Genomic DNA, 7,488 nt, shown 5'->3' with positions numbered 1-7,488 from the left:
TTAGTCAAGCTTATCAATTCTTTGCCATTGCCTTTCTATTTGTCTTTATTCTACAAAATTTCGAGAATATTTTTTTAGTAATTATTTTTTGCGGGTAATCAGCAAAATTTTAACTTCCAAAAGGAAATATTTGTTTATGGTTAAAGTTTTTTATGATGGTAGTTAAATTAAATATTTATATTCATTAAATGAGTAAATAATAAAAACTAGGCTCACGATATCTGTCTCGGAGCCATGCCTGACTCAAACTACAAATATCATGACCGTTTGTGGATTTAATGCAAACAAAACGTGCTTAATTAAAATCAATTTTCGTTAAAGTGTATAAAGATATATACAACAAAAGTTATTAATTTGAATTTTTAAAAGGATTACTTCTAAAAGGCTTGTACAACAACTTCAGTGTTGTTATATTTTCTGGTCCTTCGGGATCATTGATGCCAACACTATAAAGTGTTGAGAATTGAGTACCGCTCAAGCCGGTGCTAGGGGCGTGAGGGATGTTGCACTTTTACATTATCCCTCATGTACAGACTCAATCAAACCGAGTCTGCAATTCTTATGTTATTTTGTTGTGATTAATGCTTCAGAGGGATCACTTTGTTTCCAGAACTTTGTACTTCACAACAGCAGGTGTCAAGTGCCGTGTGGCAGCCGTAAAAAGTTGCCCCGTACTTCACTTCAGTGTTGTTATATTTTCTGGTCCTTCGGGATCATTGATGCCAACACTATAAAGTGTTGAGAATTGAGTACCGCTCAAACCGGTGCTAGGGGGCGTGAGGGATGTTGCACTTTTACATTATCCCTCATGTACAGACTCAATCAAACCGAGTCTGCAATTCTTATGTTATTTTGTTGTGATTAATGCTTCAGAGGGATCACTTTGTTTCCAGAATTTTGTATAAAATTAATTTACTAGTTACCGTAGTAAATTGCCTAGCGAAATAGATAAATACAGAATCCCTAAAGACAGCCCAACACGGCAAAATTGAAAATGTTGCAGGCTCGGTTTGATTGAGCCTGTTCATGAACGGTATTGGAAAGTGCAAGTTACCGTCCACGCCCCCTAGCACCGGCTTCAGCAGAATTCAACATTTAAACATGAAATAGTAATATTTTGAATTTAGAAACATCCGCAGATGTGTTCATACGGCGGTTATCATGGAACCTTCAATGTGACACTTCCGTGCCATTCCATGAAAAGCGGCGTATGGTCCCCAAGTAATAAAAAGCGTGTGCCCTAACGAGAAAACAATGAGCAGAACTAAATAAAATGAAATTTTGAATGGGGATCAGAGGTTATGAAGCCTGCGTATCACAGATAAGACGTCAATAGACAAATTTAAAAAGCAGGCAACATATCGTAAGGGTGATTCAACATTATTCAAGTAGGAATATTGGAACAACCCAACTAGAAAATGCCAAAAAGTTGAAACTAAAAATACCACAAGCACAACAATAATGTCGTGCTGAACGATCTTCAAGGATCGAAAAAATAACATCATTGATTAAATGTACGGGGAGACTTTTAACAGCCGCCACACGGCACAAATATCACGGATGTGATCATGAAATAGATAAATACAGAATCCCTAAAGACAGCCCAAGACGCACACACGTAATCATTGTTAAACAGATAAATCTTACTTAAAAGTAACAAAATAATATTTTATCACGGAACATTTTATTCTTTTTGTGTACACTGTTTATGTGTGTTTAAAAACAGAAACTTTCTATGTTACAACTTTTTAGAGACCCGAACATGAGATTTTTATTGTACTGTTATAAGGTTTTTACTGTTTCTAAGATTTTTTTCAAAGAAAATTATATACATGTAGCTTCAAATAACATCCGTTGTTATTTCTTTTTAATTGTTCCCGTATGTAAATATAAGTTTTACAACATTGATGGAAAACAATCACAAATGACACACCATGAACTTTATGATAATGTGTGATTTCTGACTCAATATCATTTCTTCGTGACGTTCGAAAAGGGCTAAAATCAATCTATTGCCAGTGTATCTAAAATTAGTTCGGCAGAAATTGTGATGAAACTCATTATATATTTATACAAATAATCACTTCTTATCCGTATAATCTTGTAAATGTTAATTTGAATACATCCTTAATTCACATAAGGTGACTTTTCTGCACTTAAGCATTACAGATGATTACACAATTGACCAGACGCCAAACGCGTTATCGCTCCGCCCACTAAGTCACGTGGTATAGAAAAACAAAACCTTGGACAAACATTATCAAAATGGCTACCGCAGCGAAATTACGAGAAATTCCAGGAGATATAGCGAGAAAATATTTCCATAATACCGAACTTGAGACAACGAACAGAACAAGAAAGTATGTGTAGAAGCTTACATCAGGCGTGTAGGATATATTAGAGAGTAAAGAAGAATTAGTTTAAATCGTGTACCGTTTAGGACAAAGAAAAACAGAGAGGTTACACAACGCTGATACAAAGACTGTAAACAGAAAATGATCACACAGCATTTGTAAATGCAAGTGGTATGTAATACTTTCTTTAAATTATCTTGTACAATATTATTCCGTACAATGTTTACCAGTGTTTAACTCAATATCAATACCGCGAACATTTACACACCCAGATAAGCAATAGAAAACACGCGATGCGGTAAGTGTGTATGTAACTTTGTTGTACATGTATAACAACATAGTGTGTATATACGTTCTTGTAATAATGCGTAAATCTTACCTGCTCTGTAACTTGGGATAAAATAAAATTACATGAAAAAAGTAAATCAAATATTAAACTTCAGTGTAACGTCGATTTAATTTTGCATTAGACTCGTATCTTTAAAAATTTGTAATGCAAAACAAACATGTACTGTAGATCTACAACATTTGCCCATACGTTTATAAACAGTAAAAATTCAAACCAATTTTATTTCATTGAAAGACAACTTGATGTTTAAAAAGTAAGCATTAATATTGATGCATTTATGCATTTATCTATTTGTTACATGGCCAAAACTAAGTGTTTTTTTTTTCCATTTCAGTACATCTGTGAATGTGCACATGTTCTTGCTGTAATAATGAAGTTAGCAGACTGGCTTATTGAGGGTGTTAAGAGGATGTACCGATACAGCCAGCATGTACCACTCTGCCACACGACAGTGGGATAAGCCCCGTGGACCAAAAATTCAGCCAGAACCAGTATCAACTATGGTCATAGCCAAACCAGGAAATGCTAACAGAAAGAGGAAACCTCTCACACACCTGTATTTGATGATAATAGGTATTTATAATTTTAATGTTTACATAATATAAAGTTTTTTTTTTTTTAATAAATGTGATTTCTTTTATCGAATTTAATGACTAATAAATCAAATAAATAAATATAAATAAATAATATCTGGTTTTTTCTATGATTTAATTATTATCAACCCAAAATTTACAGTTTTTCAGCATGCAACAAATAGTCATAGTAAAATATTACAAATGAAAAGTATAAGTGTTTGATATTTTCTATATAAAAACTAAAATTTAATCCTGGTTTTTACAGGAAAATTTCACTTCACAGCACAGATGTTACATTCTTACAATCACTTCAAAACTGTCCTTTATCATATTTGATAAAAATTTGTCAAAAATACAGAAAACCTTTAAATGTGACTAGATATACATCACAAGACTTGACAATACGACTTCCATGTCATAACCAAGGGAATGATTAAATTGACAATAATACATAAGCATGAACCGTGATAAGTGCAATACATGAAGGAGTAAAAATAAACTTATACATTTTGGTTGTGAATTACCTAATCAATTAAAGTTTTATTGTGCTAACTATCACTTGTATGTTGTAGTCTTGTAAAAATATGTTAAAAATTGCGATTTCCCCACAGTGGGAAATAACTCTGACCAATAGTGAAGTCCTGACGCTCATGTACGTGCACGTATATAGTCGTTATATTCTACAATGCTAGAGACATACAGACAACGTGGTAAACAGTAACCTGGATATCTCTGCTAATATCAGTTTTGTAAATCATAACTTATTCCGTAGTAAGAAAGCATAAACCAGTGAGAAACAGAGCAAACCCATATTTAGATTTATACATGAAACAAGCGTTGGGTCAATTCTGTTATCAACTATTTTGATTTTTGCTCTAGAAAATAAGATCTTTCAACATGAATCTGTGTGCTGCTACTTTTTTGTAATTAGACAACCAGCTCACATTTGTCGCTCGCTGGCGCAAAATGGTGGTATGTAAGTTTCTAGACCCAAAAGTCCTGCAATTTCCTCGCGAATAAAGAACCTTATCAACCATTATCAACCCAATCTCCTGATTAAGCTTCCATATCAAGAAGCTTCTAATAATTAAGCTAAACCACTTGCTTGTAATTCTTACTGATAAAAAATACATTGAAATTGAAAGTGAAAGATTCTCGAGGGTCTATACCAACAAGTCCCTTTAGTGTTTGTTGCTGACTTATAGTCAGAGTAGCACTGACTTTGACTGCGCATTGAACTAGACGTTCCACTTTTAACTCAGTTCCGTCTAATATTACAATTGTTGTTGGAAAATCAGCCTTGAATTTTTCGGGCATTTGCATTTGAATTATTTCTCTATCTGGCCATATTGACACTGACCCAAATCTGTAATACATATAGTTTATCCATCCACGAAATAAAGCTCCTGCATCTCTTGTGGTGAAATTTGAAATAAATTTGCTATGTGTTTAAATTCAAAACTTAAACGCAATTTCACAAGGGTTAACAATAACTGGTCTGTAATCTTATTGTTTTTTGGCTAGATATTGTCTTCGGAAAATTAATAGGGCTCTCACCGCTGTAAGGGAACTAAAAATTTATATATATTCATGAATTGTTCATAGGTAAAACCTGTGTAAAATTTAAAGTTTTCTCTTACTGGACTGTCCCGAACTGACTCTACATTGAAATGACATTCTTTTGTACATTATCGTCAAATTTGGTGTTATATGAAGGTTTTTTAGTTGTAATTTTCCTTCTTAGATTTTCATTTTCTAGGACCTGTTTGTGCCATTGATTTAGTCTTTGTAGACAATTCCTCTTTTCAGAGCACTATTTTCAAGCAACTGCTCTGCCATTTTTCTTTTTAATTCCATATTTTCAGCTGCCAAGGCCAACATGTCTAATGGTGATATCATTGCTGATTCTGTAAAACATAAAAATTCATGTTAAATATAAGTTTAATAATAAGCATTGTAAAATATTTTGCAGGTTCCACTCATGCAGCCATTAGAGCTACAGGTCACAAAAACTGATTGTGGAAATCTATCAATGCCATTCCAGCCAAAAATAGAAGTACCGGACCTGGTGTTAAATAATAGTGATAAATGGGCTATGTTGGTAAAATCTCAGGAAGAAGCAGAGCCTTAGAAATGTCCACCAGAGATCAAAGCCATTCAACAGTATGGCATAAAGAAAGGGAGAACAGAATCACTGCCTCAACATTTGGGAATTTTATGATTCGTAAAGCTGATTTAAATGATAAATTTGTAAGAAACACGATACAGCCCAAGTCCTTCAAATCTGTGCCCACTTCATATGGCAAAAATAGTGAAAGAGTCGCCATCAACATGTATCGAAAAAAAACAAAGAATCATGTACATGAATGTGGATTTGTAGTGAATCCCCTATTTCCATTTCTCGGTGCAACCCCGACGGGAAGGTCTGTCAAAATGGACAGTCTGGTATATTGGAAGTAAAGTGCCCCTATATGATCAGAGACTGGAACATTTTAGATGCGTTAAGGAACTTTGAAAAAAGAATAACTTGTTTGTGAGGAGGTAAATGGAGAGATATTATTAAAGCGCACACATAAGTACTGGTACCAAGTACAGGGACAGCTTTAAGTAACAGGGGCAGAATTTTGCGATTTTGTAACTTTTACAAAGAACGATCTAAATGTGGAAAGAATTTATCCAAATAAAAACTGACATGAAAGAAATATTAAGTAAAATGTCTGCAGTATATGTTGAGTATGCTAGCAAACTCTGAACTCACCATTGACATTGTCATTTTTCAAATGCATATTTGTTACAGATTGAGGTTGATCTGTTGTTACTCCTTGAAAGTTGTATTGCTGGCTATTTTCTTCATCACTGAAATGTTTATCAGTTCAAATCATATTATCACAATTACCTTATGATTCAATAGAATATTCTTATTTTGGCAAAAAATGTACATGTATCTCTTGTTAAACTTTTACAGTTATAACTATCAAATTAACTTTTAAAAATGTTACTGTTATAATAAAGTTTACCTACAGGTATATTTAATGCACATTTTACACTTGAATATTGTTTTAAGTTATGATTAATATACATGTTTACATGTATGTGTAAATACTTACTTAGTTTGTAATTGTGATAGGATTTTGCGCCGCTTTTTGGGAGGCTCTGACATAGGTCTAGGTTTTGGTGGAGCTCTGCATGGTGTGTGCTTAGCTGCTGAACCTGTACAACTGTCTGCTGGATAAGGGTCGGGGTATTGCTCAGATGGTCCTCCTTCAGGGAAATGCTGCAATCAAATTGTTATAGCTTACTGTATTAAAACTTTTCTGTTTGTTTATATCCTTTTTGCAGAAATAAAATATGTTTAACAGGAAATGTGTTGTTTTATTCTTTAAAGATTTTTTTCATTTGTGAAAATTGTCTGAACCAGATATTTTACAATAATGAATTATTGCATATAAGCTCCCAAAATTGGGTATAGACTTCCAGTTAGCGTGACTAGTTAAGTAGGAAACAATTAACTGTATTAATTTGAATATGATTATGGCCAGCACACCAGTGTGAGGTGAACGGTCTTGGTACGAAATGTCTGTCACCCAGTCCACTTTTTTCACATATTCCAAACAAACATATAGACTGAGCGTAGTCAGTGCAACTCGTGACAGAATGGATTCCATTCAGCTGCTGAAGTATTTCAAATTTGTCGAGGCCTTATGCAAAATTAAATACGCCGTCTGATACAAAACCGGCCATGAAAATGATAAGCAAAAACATTATACCCCACCACTTTCAGGAACAATTTCTTAGTCTACTCGGTTAGAACTTAGAAAATTATACAAAAAACAATTTTAAAAAAACTTCGTTCTTTCCTTAATTTGTTCATACCTTAGTGCACACATATAAATTATAATTCCCGTCAATTTTCTCTAATTTAGTTGATCGTGAGGACGTCCACAAGCCTTGATCCAGCGTAGGCACCTTTCACGGTTTCTTTTAGGCTTCGGAAACGGAATAAACTTGATTTCCCCTACTAATCGATCAGGGAAACGAGAATCTGACTTGCATAGTCCCCATTGACATCTTTTAACCATTTTATTTTGATTTTTCACGATAAATTTATGAAATTCTAATACATCGGATAATTCGTCGCCGTGTTTCTTGGAACCGTAATGTCTAAGGGTAATGTCTAAGGTAACACCGCTTGGGGGTGTGTGAAAATCGT

General features: G+C 33.9%; 1 pseudogene; it reads left to right on the top strand.

The window, feature by feature from the left end:
- Positions 1-5,294: 5,294 nt before the first annotated feature.
- Positions 5,295-6,632, top strand: LOC132735564 (uncharacterized; annotated as a pseudogene).
- Positions 6,633-7,488: the final 856 nt, after the last annotated feature.

Source organism: Ruditapes philippinarum, unplaced genomic scaffold, assembly GCF_026571515.1.
Source record: "Ruditapes philippinarum isolate M1 unplaced genomic scaffold, ASM2657151v2 ctg2873_1_1_1_1, whole genome shotgun sequence".
In the NCBI taxonomy this organism is placed as follows: domain Eukaryota; kingdom Metazoa; phylum Mollusca; class Bivalvia; order Venerida; family Veneridae; genus Ruditapes; species Ruditapes philippinarum.
Note: the sequence above shows the minus strand (reverse complement) of the source record. Positions and strands in the feature narration are given on the sequence as shown.